This window comes from Nycticebus coucang, chromosome 10, assembly GCF_027406575.1.
Source record: "Nycticebus coucang isolate mNycCou1 chromosome 10, mNycCou1.pri, whole genome shotgun sequence".
Taxonomy (NCBI): Eukaryota; Metazoa; Chordata; class Mammalia; order Primates; family Lorisidae; genus Nycticebus; species Nycticebus coucang.
In genome coordinates, this window is record NC_069789.1 from 26,783,953 (window position 1) to 26,806,577 (window position 22,625).

Below are 22,625 nucleotides of genomic sequence, written 5' to 3' on the forward strand. Positions count from 1 at the left end.
CAGCACTTCCTCAGTAGGCAATTCAGGTGTGTCACAAACCATTTTCATTCTTTCTCCTGAAAAAAAGTCAATCGTCTGTGTTATGAATGATGCCTGCAACTTTGTGGTGAATATTATCCCCAAGTTTATCAGTGAAAGAAGTCAATAAAACTATTATTGAACAAAGACTGTGGTTTGCTGTTATTTTAATACAAGGTCTCGAATACAGAAGCATCTTTTTGTTCTATAAAAGGGTACAATGCATTGGAAGGGGTCATTTTCACACAGACTGCTTTTGCATTGACATCTGTTTGTTTTCTACATAAGATGTACCCTGTTTCCCTGAAAATCAGACATCCTCCGAAAATAAGACCTACTTACAGGAAAGATAAGACACCCCCTGAAACTAAGACCTAGCACATCTATGGGAACACACCTTAATATAAGACACTGTCTTATTTTCAGGGAAAGAGGGTAGCACTTTCCTCAACAGTCATAGTATTCTAACAACACATAATAACTTCTAATCACGTGTTTACAAGTACGTAGTAAGCCCGTGTAAACTATATCTGCACAGTGTAGCCATTATTACAAAAGCACACGTGAACATAAATATTTATCTGCAGAAACATATACAGAAGGGAACAGTCACGATGAGAAGCTAATTAAAGACACAACTCCCTTCACCATAGTTTCAAAGAAAATGAAATACCTAGAAATATACCTAACAAAGGAGGTGAAGGACCTCTATAAAGAAAATTATGAAATCCTCAGAAACGAGATAGCAGAGGATATTAACAAATGGAAGAACATACCATGCTCATGGACGGGAAGAATCAACATTGTTAAAATGTGTATACTTCCCAAAGCAATCTACCTATTCAATGCCATTCCTATCTCAATACCAACATCGTACTTTCAAGATTTGGAGAAAATGATTCTGCATTTTGTATGGAACCGGAAAAAAAACTCGTATAGCTAAGGCAGTTCTTAGTAATAAAAATAAAGCTGGGGGCATGAGCATACCAGATTTTAGTCTGTACTACAAAGCCATAGTGCTCAAGACAGCATGGTAGTGGCACAAAAACAGAGACATAGACACTTGGAATCGAATTGAAAACCAAGAAATGAAACTAACATCTTACAACCACCTAATCTTCGATAAATCCAACAAGAACATACCTTGGGGGAAAGATTTCCTATTCAATAAATGGTGTTGGGAGAACTGGATGTCTACAAGTAAAAGACTGAAACTGGACCCACGTCTTTCCCCACTCACAAAAATTGATTCAAAGTGGATAAAGGACTTAAATTTAAGGCATGAAACAATAAAAATCCTCAAAGAAAGCATAGGAAAAACACTGAAAGATATTGGCCTGGGGAAAGACTTCATGAAGAAGACTGCCATGGCAATTGCAACAACAACAAAAATAAACAAATGGGACTTCATTAAACTGAAAAGCTTCTGTACAGCTAAGGAGACAATAACCAAAGCAAAGAGACAACCTACACAATGGGAAACGATATTTGCATATTTTCAATCAGACAAAAGCTTGATAACTAGGATCTATAGAGAACTCAAATTAATCCACATGAAAAAAGCCAACAATCCCATATATCAATGGGCAAGAGACATGAATAGAACCTTCTCTAAAGATGACAGATGAATGGCTAACAAACACATGAAAAAATGTTCATCATCTCTATATATTAGAGAAATGCAAATCAAAACAACCCTGAGATATCATCTAACCCCAGTGAGAACGGCCCACATCACAAAATCTCAAAACTGCAGATGCTGGCATGGATGTGGAGAGAAGGGAACACTTTTACACTGCTGGTGGGACTGCAAACTAGTACAACCTTTCTGGAAGGCAGTATGGAGAAACCTCAAAGCACTCAAGCTAGACCTCCCATTTGATCCTGCAGTCCCATTACTAGGCATCTACCCAGAAGGAAAAAAATCCTTTTATCATAAGGACACTTGTACTAGACTGCTTATTGCAGCTCAATTTACAATCACCAAAATGTGGAAACAACCTAAATGACCACCAACCCAGGAATGGATTAACAAACTGTGGTATATGTATACCATGGAGTACTATTTAGCTATTAAAAAAAATGGAGACTTTACATCCTTCGTATTAACCTGGATGGAAGTGGAAGACATTATTCTTAGTAAAGCATCACAAGAATGGAGAAGCATGAATCCTATGTACTCAATTTTGATATGAGGACAATTAATGACAATTAAGGTTATGGGGGGGGAGCAGACAGAGGGACGGAGGGAGGGGGTGGGGCTTTGGTGTGTGTCACACTTTATGGGGGCAAGACATGATTGCAAGAGGGATATTGCCTAACAATTGCAATCAATGTAACCTGGCTTATTGTACCCTCAATCAATCGCAACAATAATAATAAAAAATAATAATAATAATTAAAAAAAAGAATTTTGCATCTTCAGAGACATTCTCCTTAAAATAAATTTAAAAGGTAAGTTTTGGGATAAAATTAAAAGCTTTCCTCGTCAGTAAATTACCATAGAGGAACTGAAACTCATGTAATTTGTGTATAGGTTATGTCGAGGAATACTTTGCAGCTATTGGAATCATATTTTGAAAAACATTATCTGGCATGGATAAGTGTTCATATTAAATGAAAAAGTAACTGGGCATATAAGATGATTCCATTGTTGGAAAAATTCTATAACTGAATTAGAAGGAAGTATACTGGTACATCGGGAATGACAGTGTTTCAATTTCCTCAAATGTTTATGTATAATGAGAAATAGTTCATCCATATGCTTTGATTTATTACATGATTTTCTTTAACACAAAATGCAGCTGTAAACCTCGTATTCACAACACAGCCCCCTCCCTGCAGCCTGATGCTGATCTTTGTGAGACACTAACCTCCTCTCTGTTTTCTGCCCTGGAATTCAGGGTCTTACTTACTCAGGTGTTCAATAAATACCAACTGAAATTCTGCACTTGATAGGAGATCTATTTTTTCATAATGTAAAATGAAAATGTAAGGAATTCCTGTAGAAGACACCACCAAAGCAGGATCTTACAGAATTTGGATGTGACCTACTAGCAGGTACATGGGGAATCCTTAGGTCTGAGTATCAGCTCTGCCCCTTTTGCCAGCAGAACCCTGCAGTATTCATGCCATTCTCCCCTGTGGCCACCAGAGGACTGTACAAGACAGCTTATGATAATGATATTCTTCCACTCAAAAGAAGCTAGCATTCAGAACAAGTTAAATAATCTTAGAGAAGTTTTTTAAAAAAATGCTCATTTGCTGTTATCCTTTAATATAATTTGGAAGTAATGAAAATTTCCTAAAAGAAACAAATATAAGCTAATCCAACCAACTGGAAGATATATATCCTTATACATGTAGACATGTAAAATTATGAATGAGTGAAGTTGGATCTTAACCAAACAAAACATGAAAAATGAACTGAAAGTGAATAAAACAACCAAATTTAAAAACTAAAACTAAAAGTCTCTTGGCTTGGTGCCCATAGTTCAGTGGTTAGGGTTCTGGCCACATATCGGAGCTGGCAGGTTCAAACCTGACCCAGGTCTACTAAACAACAATGACAATAACGATAACAAAAAATAGCCAGGCATTGTAGCGGGTGCCTGTAGTCACAACTACTTGGGAGGCTAAGGCAAGAGGATCACTTAAGCCCAAAGAGTTTGAGGTTGCTGTGAGCTGTGACGCCACGGCACCCTATCAAGGATGACATAGTAAGACTCTGCCTCAAAAAACAAACAAACAAAACCCAAAAGTCTCAAAATAAAATAACGGCAAGGCATTATGACCTTGGGATTGATGGTTTCATAAGCATGACATCAGAAGCTTTAGCAGTAAGAGGAGAGAAAAAAAAAAACAGATAAATTGGGCATCAACAAAATTTAAAACTTGAGAGTGTAAGACAGCTCATGGGATGACAGAAAATCTTGGTAGATGATAAACTCATTATGTATTTGGTACCCAGAAAATGTAATGAAGTCTTGTAACTGAAGTACAGAAGCACAAACAATCCAACTAAAAATTGGCAAAGGACTTGAATAGACATTTCTCCAAAGAAGACCTATGAATGGCACCTAAGCACAGGAAAGATGATCAAAGCATTAGATAGCAGGGAAATGCAAAAGAAACCAGCAGAGTGATATATCATTCTGTCCCCACTAGGATGGCTATAATGAAACAGCAACAAGAAAACGTAAGGCAGCAACTGTCGGCAAAGACATGGAAAAATGAGGAGCTTCCTGCACGGCTGGGGGACAGTAAAATGTACAAACACTGTAGAAAACAGTTTGGAAGTTCCTCAAAAAGACAAGCATAGAGTTCTTGATTAACTCACCAACTTCATCTCTGTATGTATACCAAAAAAAAAAAAAAAAAAAAATGAATATAGACATTCAGAAGAACATCTGTACCCAATATTCACCATAGCCGGGAGGTAGTAACAACCAAAATGTCCATCAACAGATGAATGGACAGCTGAGTGTGGTCAGTTCTTACAGGGGAGTGTCACTCAGCCTTCAATGGTCTCAATAGCCACTACAGATGCAGTGTAGATAACCCTCAGCAACATTCAGCTGAGTGAGGGAAGACACATGGAAAGGACCACACATTCTGTGCTCCCCCTGGTCTGAAAAAAAGAAAATGGGTGAGTCAGAAAGAGACTAGCTGTTGTCAGGGGAAGGGGGAGTGTGGCTTGGGGAGTGAACAGGGTTTCTCTATGGATGATGAATGTGCTTTGGAACTGGATAGCAGTGATGGTCCACAGGACAGTTGCTGTAGTTAGTACCATAAAATCATGCAATTTAAAATTCAACATAGTGTAATTATATCTGGAGCTGGTTTAAAAAAGAAACTGGCTGTAGCTGTAGATCTGGCCCTGGAAGGAACTGGCTATAGAGCTGAGGCTGGAGCTACTTGTAGATCTGGCAATGGAGCTACATTTAGCTAGAGCGGATAGTGGGGCTGAGTCTAGCTTCAGCTCTCATGCTGGCTCTAACCTGGTAACTGGTGTTGAAGAGGTTCAAGGTCTAGTAGTGGTGCTAGAGCAGACACTGGCGCTGGCCTGGGAGTTGGTGGTTGTACTGTCTCACTGGGAGTTGGTGGTCATGGTTCCTGAGCTATTTCAAACTCTCTTGCTTTATCTGGGGCTGGTGCTAAAGTTGGTTGTAGCTCTGGAGCTGGCATGGTTCTAGCACTGTCGTAGAGCCAGAGCTGGATGTAGCAACGGAGTTGCTGGCGCAGGGGGCATTGGTGGTGGCTCTGAATGGTACAGAAGCTGGTGACAGAATTGGCTTTAATCCACATGTGGTGCTGGCTCTAGCTCTATCTCTGGAATGGGTTTTGGAGCTGATTTTAGCTCTAGAGCTGGTGCAAAGTCTATTACTGCAGCTGGTAAAAGACTCAATGATAGGGATGCCTGTATCTCTGGTTTTGAAGCCAGATCTGATGCTAAAGCTGGGTTTGGCTCTGGAGCTGGTGCTGGCTCTAGCTCTAGAATTGACAGCAGAGCCAGCTCTAGATCTGTAGCTGGTGCAGAAGCTGGAAATGGTATAGGCTGTATTTCTGCAGCTAGTGCTGGTTCTAGAACAAGGGAAGGAGGACTCTGTCCCTAGGCCTGGCCCTGAAGCTGGGGCAGAAAACGATTCTATTTCTGTAGCTAATGTAAGACCTGGTGCTACTATTGGCTGTAGCTCTGAATCAGATACTTTTTCTACATCTGTGGCAGGTATCAGAGCTGGCTCTAATCTAAGAATGGTGCTAGAGCTGGCTTGGGAATTGGATTTGGCTCTAAATCTGGTGTTTAAGCTGAATATGGTTCTTGAGACTCCTCTAACTACATAAACCAGTTCTCGATCTGTAGCTGGTGCCAGGGCTGCTGGTAGAGCTGGTTCTCACTATGGAGCTGCCACTGGCTATGTCCCAAATGAGTGTTAGAGTGCATTCTTTCTCCAGAGCTGGCGTTATGGCTGGTGCTGAATCTTGCATGGGAGTTGGTGGAAGGGCTGGGGCTGGAGCCAGTTGGGAAGCTGGGACTGCTATTGGTGTGGCAGCAGATTGTGGAGCTGCTGCTGGTTCCAGCTGCACAGCTGGCTCCACAGATGGCCGCAGCCCCCAAACTGGTGATAGAGCTAGTCCTAGAGCTAGTCTTGAAGCTGGTCCTACTTTGAACTTGGCACTGTCATCAGCTGGGCATCAAGAGCCTAGAGGGGCCCTGACTCTGAAGTAGTTCTCCTAGCTGCTACTGGAGTGAACTCTTTTTCCTAAACCTGGTAATATAGCTTGGATATTTGTCCCCTTCCAATCCTGTGTTGAAATTTGATTCCCAATGTTGGAGGTGGGGTGTGGAGAGGGGTGTTGGTTCTTGGGGGTGGATCCCTCATAAATGGCTTCATGCTGCTTTCACAGTTATAAATGAGTTCTCAGTTCCTGGGAAAACTTGAAAAAAGCCTTGTCACCCCTAGCCACCTTTCCCAGCCATGTCCTTCCTCTGTGGCCCTTTGAAGCCCGCTCCCCTGTGCCTTCTGCCATGAACGGATGATTCCTGAGGGCCTCACGAGAAGCAGGTGCGGGCACCAGGCCTCTTGCACAGCCTATAGAACCGTGAGCCAAATAGACCCCTTTTCTTTGTAAGCTACCCACCATGGGGTATTCCTTTCTAGCAACATAAATGGATTACGTCACCTGGAAATGTCTTCAGCTTTGGGACAGGTGGGAGTTGATTCCAGGGGAAGAGGTGGTGCTAGAACCACCACTGACACCTGGACAGGAATTGGGGATCAGGCTGCTCACCTGATCACCGGACTGTGCTCCTACAGGAGATCTTGGCCTCAGCACACAGCCTCAGGCCAGGAGGACTCCCCCGACCTCACTGTCTGTTGAGGGGAGGCAGCCCCCACAAAGCTGAACATGAGAGCTACCTGGGCTGGGGGCTGGTGCAGGGTAGGCAAGGCTCACTACTGCACGAGCCTCGGGGGGCTTGGGGCTGTGCCTCTCCTGATGCTCTGACCTTCCCAAAGCGTCCCTGGGCACCCCCTGTGCTTTGTAACGTCTATTCTGTTCCCATGTCTCAAGCAGGTGCTCCTCTGGCAGCTGAGGATGTCACCTGTCACCAACGCATTCGAGGTTTTCTCTGTAACTCACTGGTCTGCCTTTACACATGCATTCCTGAGCGTAAGGAGGGGCTCCGTGCTTAGAGGGACACCAGATAGGCAGGGTGGTCAGACCTGTCCCCATACTGTCCTGGATGGCAGCAACTGGCTGCCTTGCTCAGAGCTGAGTCATGAAATAGGAGGCTCTGGGCTGGGTATGGGCTTCCCTGTCCCCTGGGTGGCCTCCACTGCTGACTAGTCCCCCTCCCTTCCCTCAGTCTCAGCAAGGCTCTATCTTGAAAAACACATTCAAACATTAGAAACTACAACAAGCCTCTGGAAAACACGTGTAAACATTTTTGCACATGTGCATATTTTATGCACTTTGATCCAGAAATTTCACTTCTAGTGTTCCATTTTATAAAACAGAGATTTATGGATGGAGATATTTCCTCCAGCACCATTAGGAGAGTGAAAAATGGAAAGTGGTCTAATGTTTAAGAGCAAAGGGTGCTGAGGAAGTTGTGATGTGGCCAGTGGAAATTTACAAGGCATGGGGGATTGACTGGGCCATGGCCACCGTGAGGACATGATATCACAAAAGAGCCCAGGGCCTGATGTGGCTCCCACACGCCCAGGGGCACACAGGGGCCAGGACAGGAGCGGGGAGCACCTCATGGACGGAGGTGCGTTTACGGGAACGACTAGGTCTTCTATCTTACTTTTTATTTATGTTTAACTCATGTTTTACTACACTAAATATTTCATATCTTTTTAATAAACACTTTTAAAAATAAAAACTAGATTGCATACATTGATTACTTAAAGAGTGACTGTTTTATGTATAATATTTAATAAGATTTTGATCTCTTCATAATTATGAAAATAATATGAAGATTATAAAATATTTAAGTTTTAATATTTAAATTTAGTATTTAATATTTACATTTTCTCTTTAAAGGGGAAAATGAAGCATTTTGAATACCCCATCACCACACCTGATCATGTATTTTGAATATCCCATCACCACATCTGATCATGGTTAATGGTTTAGCAACCTCTCTCAGGCCCTGTCTCTCAGGCATCTCTGTCTGTCTCTGTCAATCTGTGGTCTCTGTCTCTCTCACACAGACCCATTTGCCTACGTGTGTTTATGTGAGATTGCGCCATCCCTGCAGAGTCTACAAATGAGATCTGCAGTACAGACTATCGATGTGTTTTTTCACCTGATAGATCCCGTGATGTCTTTCCATGTGGGCACACAGAGACTCTCCCCAGAAGTCGCCTGGTATTCCCTGTTACATGCAGGCCAGAAGTTCTTCATCCGTCCTCTCTACATGGATGTGAGTGATGTTTCTATTTCTTTGTTATTCCAACCAGTGCTGTGATTCGTAGACTTGAAAACGTATCCTTAAAAACAGTGCAACTACTTCTGACGGATAAATTCCCAGTGTTAGCACAGTTAGGTAAAGGGACACACATTTGGAACTTTGCTAAATACTCCATTAGAGAGGGGTGTTCAAGAACACCTCCCCCAGAGCCTGTGCCTCCCACATTCTCAAAAATGCAAGTTGTCACCGGGCATACAACCTCCCAGTCTGATGGGGACAAGTGAGAGCTCAAGAATGAGTGGACTTATGTATGACTGAGTGTCTCTGACAGTTAGCGGCCACATGTGTTACTTCTCTGGTGAATTGAGGTAAACGTCCTTTATTCCCCTAAAAAGATCCTTCCTGTAAGCTCGTTGTACCACTGCAGTACTCACCTTCTCTAGCTGTGGGTATCAGCGTATGGTTTCCCAGGAATCTTTCCCACTCTCAGTATTGTCCTTGGTTATGTTCTGGCCACAGGAGGAGGCAGCCATTCCCACTGTGGCTACTACTGTCAAGCCATAGAGAAGCAGTCCCCACCTCAGGATTATGAAAACATTTACTACAAGGGCTTAATTTTTTTTACATATAACCTTTGATTTATCTGGGATTTCACTTTTTAATTATTTTTATTAAAAACACAAAATCAATTACTCCCCACTTACGTGGCCAGACATCATATAAATGCAGTGATATGAAAAATCCCAAAAAGGTAAATCATAGTTACAGAACTTCTGGAGACTGGGGTGAGGACAGATGGGGAGTGATCGTTTTATGGATACAAAGCGACTAAAATGTTCTGGAACTCGACAATGGTGACGGTTGCACCACATAGTGAAAGTGCTATGTGCCACCGAACTGTACATTTTTATAAGATTAAAATATTAAATTTAACTTGAAGTGCAGGATGCAGGATGAAGGAGGAAAACCAAAATTAGCCGCAATGTAATGGAGGGGGAGGGACGATCTGGGCAGGGGCTGGGCTCGGAGGTGGCCCTGAGGCCTGGGGCAGAAGCTGGACTCTCTAGGAGGGGCTTCCAGGAGCGCTGCACTTGGGGGAGAAGGTGTTTCTGGCCCCGGAGCTCCTGTTGGAACAGGTTCTGTTGCTGATATACAACTAGCATTGCAGCTAGAGCTGAGACAACCTGACCCCTGCTGGGTCTATGCTGCGCTCTGAAGCTAGGGCTATTGATGGAGTCCCGGTTGTGCTTGGGAGCTCCTGCTGGGATGAGTGCTGCTGTTATTTCTAGCTCCTAAGCTGTCCCTAGAGCTGTGACTGTAGCTGGCTCTGGCACCGGAGCTGGAGTGGCGCTGACGTACTCCTGAGGTGGTTTGTGAGCTTGGGCTGGAGCTGGCCCTGGAGCTGCCAGAGGAGCAAAGATCACCACCGTGCCTGACTTCCCACGCGTGCTCCAGGGTCAGGAACCTTCCCTTGCCTTTCAGACAGGCCCAGGCCCATGACCCACCCCAGAAGTGTTCTCAGACTGTAGGCCTCTGCATGACTGGGCCGAATTTCTCATTGCACCTGTCCCAGGCCCACATGCTCACCTGGACCCACCCCTATTTCTCCACACCCTGCCTCAGCTTCAGGTGGCCTTGGGTGCTCCAGGGGAGCCAGGGGAAGGTGGGCACAGCATGGCAGGTCCAAGCCAGGCAGACTGAGCTGCAGGCATGCCCTGGAACCTCAAGACAGAAAAGTTCTGTGCGCTGGGAAACATCCCAAGAATAATTGTCCGCCCAGACGCCCAGGAAAGGGGAGAGAGGATGACAAAGGTGGGAGTGCAGCAGAGTCAGAGGCCTGGCCTCTCCTTACCTCGCTCCCAGGGCTGCTCTTTAAGGGCTGGACTCTTTTGTCTCCTTCCCCTGTCTGCCCAGAGGCCACCACACCCAAGGCACACCCCTAGCCTAGCAGCATTGACAGAGACATGTCAGGTCACCGAGGATGAATGGCAACTCAGTGAGGCCTTTGCTAGATCACAGTCCCCATTCAGAGCCCCCATCCCCATTCCCAGCACTTCATTTTAATTCTTGCTCTTCTCCTCTGTTTCCATTTGTCTTCATGCTTCTGTCTCTCTCCCTCTCCAGACCGTGAGCTCCTAGAGGGCAGGGACCATGCTAGTCTGTTCACTGAGGCACCTAGACCTTCCTTGGCCCAGGAACGAGGTAAGTGTTCTGGGCACACTTTCTATGGGGAAGAATGAATGACAGGCTCTGGGAGCAGCTGGTCCCAATATTCCTTCCTATGACCAGCTCAGGTTGTGGGGGTGGGGGCTCATCCCTGGGGATGAGGCCCAGTTTGTGGGAAGGGAATGGACAGAAGGACCCCTGAGTGAGCCCTCCTTGGCTCCAGTTGCTCCCGCAGAGCATAGGGGACACAGCCTGCCCTGCTGGCCAGTGTAGCACTACACTCAAGAGAGGAAAAGCACCAGCCAAGACACCTTTGTTAGCGTGACTTGAAGGGACCAGCTCTCTGTGGATTCAGGGAGCAAAGAGGCAGGAGATTCAGGACCTGGGACAGTGAGAGGGACTCATAAACTTTCCTTGTCTCCCTATTGTTAGACTGACCTTGGAGTCCTGGTCACTCTCAGGCCACCCTACTGTTGTCAGGTCAGTGCCCCAATACTAAGCAATGACCCTGAGGCTCTGACATGGCTGCCTTTGCTTGTCTCCGAGGATGAGTGTTCAGTGCCCTGCCATGTTCTGCCTTGCCCTAAGTCTCAGTCCCCCAAACCCAGAAATCTCTGCTCAAAGGACCAAGGACTAGAAAGCATTTTCCTTGATACACAAAGCCCAGTAAGTCATCTCTAGAGATGCTGAGGCACAAGCCACATGCTGAGCCAGTGGGTGACCTGGGGTGCCCAAGTGAGGAAGGAAACAGAAGCCCTCTCCCCTGGAGCTCAGTTTACATTAAAAAGGAATGCAAAGGAAGGAAAAAGGCACCAGAGCTTCTGGCAAAGAGGAAGACTCAAGTCAGAAGTCTCTTTTGGGTCCTTTGTCAAGGAGTATATATTGTCTAGAGAATCACATTTGCCTAGGATTTGGTAGATGGAAAATACCCTTTCAAAGTTGAATGGAGTCTCTACCCTGGGGCAAGGTGGTTAGGTCTTTGCAGTTTTTGTCTCAGGGAAGGAATAAGTGTGTGTGTTTCCTGCTCAAGGTGGAATCACCCCCAAACCGTGTCTGGCAACTTTTGTTCCTGATCATGTTAGAGTTCAGAGGATGTGTCCTGGAAAAGACTGCCTGTTTGTGCCTGGGAATGTGGTTTGATTTCTGAGCTCACCTGGACCTAGAGAATGGGGGAATCCATGTCCATCCCTAAGGAGAAGGGATCCTGTATCTCATCCCTTAGTGGGAGAATCCTGTGTCACCGGGAGCCACAGTGGTTCCACCTGATGAAAGTTCTCTTGATGAGGGAACAAGTACCTGAGTTTTCTCTTAGGTAGAGAATATTACCCCCCTGTGGGAAAGTACAAATATTCAGAATCTCAATCAATCCCACCCTATGTTCTTGGGTTGTCAAAGCGTCCTCTGACCAACCCAGGAAGCCTTCCAGCCAAACAAAAGGAAGCATCCCGCCAATGCTTGGGGAAGAATCCCTCAGGAGAACGGCCTCCTCAGTCCCTGCACTTGTCTCTGTTTAGCCTCAATTACTAGTGGAGCACTTTGTACCCATTGGCTCTCCTGTTCTTATTACTCGCTGGCAGCACGGCTTGAGAAATCAGGTATCTGGGAGCCCAGTCCCACCAAATACAAGTTCTGCCCCTTTCTGCACTTGCTATTGAGCATAAGCCTGTCACTCAAAGTGGGGATGAACCCTGCCCTGGAGAAAACGGCTGTGCTGTGCTTGCTCATTTAACCCTTTATAATTGTACAAGATTTTTGGAAATCACCAGTAATAAAGGAAAACAGGATTTCTATTGTAAGTAGGTCTAAAATGCCATGTTTTCCAACCTCTCTTCTTCCACAAAAGTTTGCAAGGCAACAAGAATTAAATTTAGATTTGAGAGACACTTTAAAAAATTCAAATTGGAATTAGCTACTGCTAGGTGAAGTCTTAGAGAAACCTAGAATTACTTTCAACCTTTCCATTTACACCAATAGACCATAAAATATCAAATACTGAGGATCATTTTCTTTGCCTTTCTTCATTTTTAAAGGTTTTCTTCCATTCTCTTTGTCTTTTAAAGGTCCTTAACTGTAGGCTAGGATTTAGGGCCATTCTTGCCTTGGGCTTCCCTTCACCATTTCACCCTTTGTTTGGAGCTGGCTTCTTGCCTTCTAATCATTAACACAGTGCAACTTCTTCTCAAACATGTGGAAAAGCCAATTTAATTTATTCTTGGAGGGAAAGGATCTTTTTAACTGGAAAATACCAGAGGGAGCCAGTACCAATCCTTTATCAACATTCAAACAAAGCATGCAAACCACAAGGAGAGAGAGGGAGAGCAGAAGAGGTACCAGAGCTGAGTAGAAGACGTTTGGGACAATGGAAGACATGAAAGGATAGAGAAAGAACTGGGAGAGAACATTTTTTTTTTTTTTTTTTTGCAGTTTTGGGCCAGGGCAGGTTTGAAACTGCCAATTCCCTACTCCTATGGGCTGGCAGGCTACTGCTTTGAGCCACAGGCACTGCCCTGGGGGAGCACATTTTTTAAAACGCCATCCAGTGCTATAGGGTCAGAATCATTGACAGGAACTCAGCACTACTTCTCTTTGCCTGGATCTCAAGCCTTTTAAACCTTCCTTTCACTTCTTTCTTTTGGAGCCAAGCTTGTTCTCAACAGCCTCTTGCCCATAACCTGGACATCAGTATCCACACATACAGTTTTAGAGGCTGATGGGCATCCAAATTATTAGTCTCCATTATTATGATTATAGAGAAAAAGAAGATAGAGGTAAGTGGTCCCAATGCTTACCACAGATCTTACCAGATGAGCCATTATTATGATTATAGAGAAAAACAAGATAGAGGTAAGTGGTCCCAATGCTTACCACAGATCTTAGCAGATGAGCCCCCAAAATGTGTTACTGGAATTTCTTCCTCAGTAGGTCCTTGATCTCAGGGATCCAAAGAATGAAAACATGCACCACATGACTGGTAAGATAGGATTTTATGAGACAGAAAGGAATACAGAAGCAGTAAAAAGGCACCAGAGCTTCCCACAAAGGGCAAGACCCAAGTCAGAAGTACAGTCTTTCTCTTTTTTCCCCTTGTCACTTCCCAGAGTCTTCTCTCACCCCAGCCCTATGGTCCCATGTGTGATGTCAGAGTGTGTGTGTGTGTGTGTGTGTGTGTGTGTGTGTGTGTGTGTGTGTGTACAGAGAGAAAGAGGATGGTGAGAGGTAGTAGCCCCACATAGGTGTGAAGGGCAGTGTGGTGCTTTGGAGTCCACGTTAATTGGCCTATTAAAACAATGAATTAATTGGCCCATTAAAACAATTCATGTCCCAAATCAAGGCCATGCACACCAAATAACAAAGGGAACCATCACATGTCTTGTTTGCACCTAATCTGGAGGTCTTTAATGCAATACATAGGGTGGAAAAATCATTCCACCTCTAGGGCCAAGGAATAGCATGGATCCTATGGGAGTGTTTCGTAGGGCAAAGCAGAGTGGTACTCATACTGGGGGGCAAAAAACACCATATAAACAGGACGACCAAATGACCTACTCAGAAATATTTCCTCTTCAAAGGTGTGTTTGGTTAATGTGGACCCAGTGGCCTCTGAAGTTTGACATACATCTCAACAAATATCATTTCATGCATAGCAGGAGGATGGTGTAGGGCAGTGGTTCCCAACCTTCCTAATGCTGTGACCTTTTAATACAGTTCCTCATGTTGTGGTGACTTTTAATGCAGTTCCTCATGAAGTAGCACTGCATGAAGTAGCAAGGAAAATAGTTTGATGGTTGGGGTTCAGCGCAGCAGGAGGAACTGTATTAAAGGGTCCCATTATTACAAAGGTTGAGAACCACTCGTTTCAGGTTTCAGAGACACACATTCAAAAGTGATAGACCGATTCTCCTTCATCCTATTTGATTCGAATGCTCAGGGCCCAGGAGAGCACATGTTACACGCTCCAATAAGAGGTGTGCACGTGCTGGCCGACAGAGGTCTTGGATGCAGGGGATCTCTCCTGTCTCAGACTCATAAGGCCTGGGTGGAAGTGGAAGCAAAGACAGTGAGGAGGAGGCTAAGGGGGTCCCCCTGCCCGCCTGCCTGTCCCTCTCCTATCAGCCTCTCCTGCTGTCTCTGCACTCCACTGCACATGGCCACTGTGCAACCTCATCACCCCAGACTCAGGACCTTGATCTTTCCATATTGTTAGTGGAACACAACATCAAGGTAACTGTGTCAGGTTAGGTCAATTCACAGAGATCTATGCAGCAGTTTCCATGAACCTGGTCTTTTATTTTTATTTATTTTTTATTATGAGAAAGAGTTTTACTTCATTGCTCTCTGTAGACTACTGTCGAGTCATAACTCACAGCAACCTCAAACTCTTGGACTCAAATAATTCTCTTGCTTCAGCCTTCCCAGTCGCTGGGACTATAGGTTAGAGATACAACACCCGGCTATTTTGTTGTTGTTGTTGTATGGAGGAGGCCAAGGTGGGCTTTGAACCCCCAAGCCATGGTGTACGTGGCCGGCGCCTTAACCACTGAGCAACCTACACTGAGCCCATGAACTTGTCCTTGATAATTGTTCTGTGCAGTGTGGGGAAAAAGTGATTGAACACTTCAAACTGCCACCAGATTGACATTTGCTCCCAACATACACGATCACATCATGTAATCAAAGACATACACTTAAACCATGGGAATCATTGTGACAGCTGGTAAAGAGAACATAAGGTATACAATGATAACCCCTAGTAACAACTGTGACATATAATGCTTAGTGACGTTAAAGACAAACCCAAAGCATTCCCCATAGAGGGAGGACACAGGTGGCAGGGACATCTCAGGTGATGTTGGTGTAATGAGGAACACACAGCTGCCATCATGAGAGAACAGGAGCCAACACAAAACTAGAATGCAGCCAGACAACAAGAGAGGACAGAAGCAGATGGAAATCCAGGTGTTTACCCCTCAGTATTGCAAACTCAGTGTGCTTCCGTCCTGTCCACAGAGCGCGAAGAAAGATGCAGAGAGGAACGGCGGGAGAGATGCACATGGGACAGTACAGAGTTTCATGGTATTCAGTTCAGGAAACACCCTAAGATCTGCATTTACGGTAATGAAATGCTCAGGTGACTACATAATAACCTGGAAGAATACTAAACAGGTGGGGAAACTGTTTCCACTTAGATATTTTCATATGTGTGAGGATGAACTTAGGAAATAGGCTGAGATTTCTTGGAAAGGGCTGGGTGGTGGCATCACACAAGTCCCGTGCATCATGGCTGCCCTGGGGTGTCCCCATCAGAAGTGACCTTCACACTGGACCACGTGGCTTGTGTATCAGCAAAGGCCAGGCAACTGGAAGGCAGGGGCTCCTCAGGTTCTGAGACATCCCTACCTTCTAATCTAATTCTAATGGCAATCCCAGGCTGTTACCTGGAGGCTGGGCTCTGCCTACCTCACTTCACACAGAACGTGAGCTGGTGGTGGTACATAGCTCTGAGCTGTATGAACCTGTTACATAATTTGTTTAGCGGTGCAGAGACTCTAAATCAGATTGCCCCCAACAGTAAGTTAAGAGTGACATGTTTGTCATCCCCCAGTCCTGATGAAACCTATTGGATTTCCCTAGTTTCTCACCCATCCTGTGTTTGGGTTTCTTCTCCCCAGTCCCAGGCTGTGCCTCTACTGCACATACTAGATCATGGCCAGACCTGCCCCCCTGCCTGCAGGCAGAGGGCAGAGGTCAGCACAGGGGACCACATAAAGGAGCTGCGGGCCCAGCTGGCTGAGAGAAGGCACCAGGTGCTGGACCTGAGAGAGCAGGTGACCATCTCAGAGTCCACTACATTCTCTGTGGCCAATGAGCCACAGCAATATAGTAAGTCCTGCGGGGTCATGGTCCTCAGGTGAGTGACCCTGTGTCTTCTATATGAACAAATCCACGCTCAGTGGACTTCATTCTTCCCTTGCTTTTATCCAATTTCATCCTGAATCTTTTGCTGGAAAGGGACAAGTGGGTGTTTGACCTTCATTTTCTCTGAGGATGGAAACACTGAGGCACAAGGACTTCACCCAGGCTCCACGTGAGGAGCGGGAGGGGACTCAGGTCACAATCTCAGTTGTTTGTTCCCACAGCAGGCTGGGACGTGCCTGATATTTTGAGGCACAAGCTGAACTGGTGTGTCGAGCGTCCTCTCTGTACTGTGTCCAAACCCACAGTCATGTAGCGTCATTGTGGGTCTGAAGTTCTGGGACTGACAGACTTCCATTCAATTCAAGCTTCTGTTGAGGCCCAGTAGGAGAGCACTGTGTTGTGTCCCCAGAGGCAGGTGGTGACAGGGCACGACCCCAGCTCTACAGGAACTTCCCGAGGAGTGTTCTCCCAACAGACATTATGGATCCTGAGTGACTCCATGGAGAGGGCAGACCCTGAGGGAGGGAGCCTGTCTCCTGGAACACTGGTCCTTGTGTGAGTCATTTGAAACATGCCTGGCAGGGATGTGGTGCTTCTGGGCATGTCAGGGAACCTCTCCCACCACTGTGGGACCATGTGGCTTGTGTATCATCATAGGCCAGGCAACTGGAAGGCAGCGGCATCTCAGGTTCCTTGACACCCCTACCTTTTAATTCTGCTATGGCAAATCCAGGCCATTAACTCCAGGCTGCGCTCTGCCTATATCACTTTAGTCAGAGCAAGAACTGGTGATAGTGCCTTTGATCTGAGCTCTGTGAACTTGAAATAGACTTCAATGATGAACAACTTTGTATCTGAGGGATCTTCCTAAGATTGCCCCCAACAGTAAGTTAAGAGTGACATGTTTGCCATCCCCTAGTCCTGATGAAACCTATTGGATTTCCCTAGTTTTTCACCCAGCCTGTGTTTGGGTTTCTTCTCCCCAGTCCCAGGGGGTGCCTCTACCGCCCATACTCCATCATGGAAGGACCAGCCCCCCTCTGTGTGCAGGCAGAGGGCAGAGGTCAGCACTGGGGACCACATCAAGGAGCTGCGGGCCCAGCTGGTTGAGAGAAAGCAGCAGGTTTTGGACCTGAGAGAGAGGCTGTCCGTCTGAGTCCACTACCTTCTGCCTGGCCAACAAGCTACAGTGATGCAGTAAGTCGTGTGGGGTCTCCATCCTCTGTGTGAGGATTACTCGTATCTTCTCTCTGGGCAAATCCACGCTCAGTGGACTTCATTATTCCCTTCCTTTTATCCACATAAACTTCATCTTGAATATTTTCCTAGAAAGGGAAAAGTGGGTGTTTGAACTTCATTTTCTCTGAAGATGGAAACACTGAAGCACAAAGGCTTCACCCTGGTTTCATGTGAGGAGTGGGAGGGGACTCAGGTCACAATCTCTGTAGTTTTTCTGGTCCTGGGGACAGTTTGGTCCTGGAGATGGATCTTGTGTCCTCCCCAGTAGCGGTGAGCACAGCAACATGTCAGTCTCCCGCTGAGGCAGGTGTGTCTGTCACTCCTCAGAACGCAAAGGACTCAAGGACATCCTGGAGGCTGTGCTGGGGGAGAAGGTAGATTTGGAAAAGGGGAAGCAGGCAGAAGACCCAGCCTTCCCTGCCCAGCTCAGGTCAGGGCTCATGTGCAGGCAGTAGGAGGGAAGGTGTGCGAGAGCCCGAGGTGGGTGGCTCAGGTAGGACAGGTCAGAGCTCCCCTGGACAGGGGGTGGACAGGACGGATACAGCAGGCACGTGGAGAGCAGCCAGTAACAAAACAAGCAAGCAAAACCCTCAGCCTCAAATTGTTGCTCAGAGACACGTTTTCTCTTTTCAAACCATGATTATGAAGATGAAATTTACAAACAGGAAGTTAACCAAAGGGTAGTGAACACCTCAGCAGCACTGAGTGTGGTCGAAATATACATTTAGACGATGGAGACATTACAAGCCTAGACTTCAGTCTGTGCAGCATCTTCTTGTAACCAAGGTGCGCTGTATACCGTCCATTTAGACGATTAAAACTTAAAACTGTTGCCTATTCACCATCCCATTTACTCTGAGCTGCAGTCACCTCTGGACTGAAGGTGGCTTCTCATTATTTTCCCTGGAGAATATTGTCTCCTTGGCCCTGTCAAGCGCTTGAATACAGCAAGCATTCCTTTCCTATGAAAGAATAATAAACCATCAACGAAGTCACTCTGAACAACTTAAAGTAAAAATTAAAAAATTGGAAACTGCAGTTTGTGACCTACAAAAAGAACTCTCTGTAACAGAAGGCGTAAAATCACAATTAGAATACCAAAACACTGAATGGGGACAAGAACTCCGCAATTTGAGGTATGACATGTGTCCTTTCATGCCAGGAATCACCCCCAATGGGGCCTGGCCACACATCTTTGTGAGGCTGGGTGTCCAGTCCAACCACGAAGGGAATGTCGTGGACCTTAACGGGAGCACTGTCGGACCAAGAGGGACTTTTCTCACACATTTTTCTCTCTCTTTGCCACAGCAGGTCCCCAAATATATGTCAGGATTGCATTTAGGCTTCCTGGGATATTTCCACTGAAATCTCTGTCAGAGCCCATATCATACATTGTTCATGGGACCCTTTGAAATTTCCTTTTTCTCTGTCCACAGGGAAGCTCAAAAGGTCATCAAACATCAGGCCCGAGAGCTGGCCCAGCTGAGGCAGAAATCAGAAAAGGGCAGAGAAGTGTCATTTGTACTGAAGATCCTCCTCTCTGAAGATGACGCTGAGAACGGCCAGGGCCAGGGCCTCCGTTGTCTGCTGGCTGCAGGGCGCAGGCTGACAGAACGCCTTGCCGGCTCATTCAGCCCAGGTAAGGCAGACACAGAGCCTCATCACTGAGCCAGTGTAAGGTGCCTGGCTCACAAGGCACTCCGCTCCCAATGTGGATCTTTAACCAGCTGTCCAGGTTTGTAGATCACATTAAAGGCTGTGACAGGATCAGAGCTGGTCAGTGGGAACTGAGTGTTGATGCTGAACAGGGTGCTCTGAGCATCAGAGATGGAGGAGGTGGGCACTGTTCCTTTATATTTGGAGACACTGTTTGATGGCTCCTCAACTCTAAGCCACAATCTCTGTCTTCTCTATGTTCACATGTCCCTGATGAAGGACCATCTAACCCCCAGAGCATAGACACTCTGGAATGAGTCTGGGAAGGCTCTTCCTGTTCACTGGGAAAAAAATATGTGTAACTATTTGCCCAGAATCAGGACCAGGGGAAAGTGTGACACTGATGAACCAGTTCAGGGAGAGTCTGCCCAGGGACTTGAAACAGGAAGCCTGGAAACTTTTCAGAAGACAGTTTGAGGCTTCCTAGGATATTCCTCAGAATACTGTTCTCAGCCCAGGAACACATTCTCTGTGCGTGTGCCCAGGCCCTGGGTTTGTGATGAGAAGGATGAGACAGGATAAGAGCCCATGGTGCCCAGGTAAGTGTGACAGCCACGTGCTGTGAGCGCCGTGGCTCCATCTGCAGCTGTCCGATCCAGCGAACAGCAGAACGTACTGAGCGTGACCCCCTGACCATCCTGCCTCACACCCAAGCATGTGCTGACTTGGGGGTTCTCATGTTGTGTCCACGGCCCACTGATTCCTCCAGTAGACTAAAGTCGGGTCAAGTGACCCAACAGGAACTAAGCAGTCCTAGGTGTCCTGCACTTGGGGACAGCTCCCCATGTGAGGGAACCAGGAGGAGAGGCAGCGTTTCTCTCTGCAAGGCTGGCCTAGTTCATTGGCAGGGATTCCGCAGCTAGAGATGTCACTAGAAGAGAGAAAAACAAAGATTGCACCTCAGGTCACCATACTGAGAGAACGAGGCCTAGAGGGGGGCCGTGGTCTCCTGTGGTCACGATGCCTCAGGTGGTTTGGTCACTGCCACCCTGCACGTGCAGTTTGGACCAAACCGCTTGGAGCCACAGCGAGTGTTAACTGGCTCTCACTGTGCTGCGTGTCATCACGGCACCACGCAGGGGACGGAAGTGTCCTTCCTGGTAAGCCTGTGGTGTGGCCAGTGCCCTGAGCACCCGTGGTCACCTCTCACCCTCCAGTCCTCCTCACTGACCCCAATCTTAGCATACTTGTTTCTTTCCCCTGTTTCAAGGGTTGGCTTCACTGCCACGTGACCTTCTGCCATGGTCTCCTGCACAGGACCACCTGGGCTGCTGTCATGTGCCATCTCTCCCAGATTAATATTGTGTCCTCCACCCCCAGGTTCTGCAGGGAGATGGGGGTGCCTGGAGCCTCAAGTCCTCACTGGGTGAGCAGCATGTGACTACTCCTTGAGGTTATGATTTGTCAGCTTCTGGTCAACCTCCCAACAGTGCTGCCCTCTTGTCAGAGGAGGGGAGGTCTGCTCTCCCCAGGGTCCAGCCAGCGAGTCCTTCTCACTAGCGGTAAGTCAGCATCTCCTCCCTGGTGGCCTCCACATGCTCTGTGCCCGGGTAGGGTGGACCAGTGGGCCCTGGGGGCAGGAATGTGAATGGAGGACTGAGTGTTAAGCCCGGACTTTGGGGCCCCAGGAAGCTGTGCTCTCTCCCCAGTGTCACACCACATCCCTCACCCTGGGACTCACTGGCAAGGTCAGAGTAGGCCACACAGAGTTGACCAGGGCGGGAAGATGGCAGAACCCGTGACAGACTCACAGCTGCAACTCGTGCCTGTGCACAGCAGAGCCGGCACACACCCGTTCTGTGAGGCTGGGACTCGTGCTCCATCCTGCAGGGCTCTGCTGAAGGCTGTTCCATGGGCATCAGTGCTTATCCAGGTAGCTTAGTGGTCCTGCCTGTATCTGTGGAGTTGTTGGTACCCTGGCTCCTCAACCTATCACAATACCTCTCCTCTCTAATTTGACTTGCACTTGTCAAAGACATGTAAGAATACCAGGAAACAAACAAATACATGTCCATGGTGTCACCTGGACATGTCCTTGAAATCAAGCCAAATACACTGTCGCCTCCTATCTCTGTGAGTATCCCAAGCCCCTGGACCGTGAGCCCCGGGTGTCGTTCCCACAGACCCCTGTACACACGTTCCTGTAGTTCCAACCCATTAGCGTAGCTTCAGTGTAACCTCACCTTCACCCACACCCTCCAGGGTGTCACTGAAGACAGCTGAGTCTTGCATCAGAATCACCTGAAGGCATCTGGCCTGGTCCTTGCAACCTCCGGGAAAGTAGATGCGTTCAGCTGTTCATCCAGCTTGGGGCAGAGGCTGAGGTGAGGACAGAGCAGAGCGTCAGTCCTCTTGGAGCTGAGACAGCCAGACCCAGACACTCTCTAGAAGGCACAGTTAGCAGCCACCAGTAGGGTCCATGCAGAGCGTCCTGGGCTTTCCCCGGAGAACAGCACATCCCTGAGATGGCTCAGGGCTCTGTGTGATGCGTCAAGCATGTGAAGTGGGAACTGCATCCCATGGCTGGCTTTGTCTAAATTTATTTGCAGAAAATGAGAAGCAGAGCAGACATGAGAAGGAAGATGGAGCAGAGCTGATGCCCTCCTGGTGACCCTCCATTACCGACTGTCCTTGAAGTGCTGACATCTTTAAATCCCAGACCCAGGACCACCTGAATGTGCTGAATGTACCTGCTTCATTCATTCAGCAACCATGAAGAGCCCTGGCAAGATGGGGCTGTTTCCTGGGTGGCTCTGCTCTTGGTGTTCACTTCCCATTAATAATGTCTCAAGTTGAATGACAGGGCATCAGTCTGACCCAGGTGAAATACTCCAAGGGATTCCTGCTCTCAGGGAGAACACCTGGACCACCAAGATAAGAGGCTCGCCTGTTTTCTGCAAGGTCACCCTTTGTTACTTGCCAGGAGTTTGATAACAAGAACGGTCAGACTGGGCAAGTCCTATGATATGCCAGTATTGGGAGATCAAGACCTAGAGTGCTGCTGACCTGCTGGAGTCAGCACAGCCTCAGGAGCTTTATCCACTGGCTCCCAGCAGGCGCAGGTGCCCAACCTGGCCCTGGGGCTGTGCCCAGTGTTGTGGCTGTCCTGTGCTGTTTGTCCTGGCTGGACGAGGCAGGCCAAGTAAAG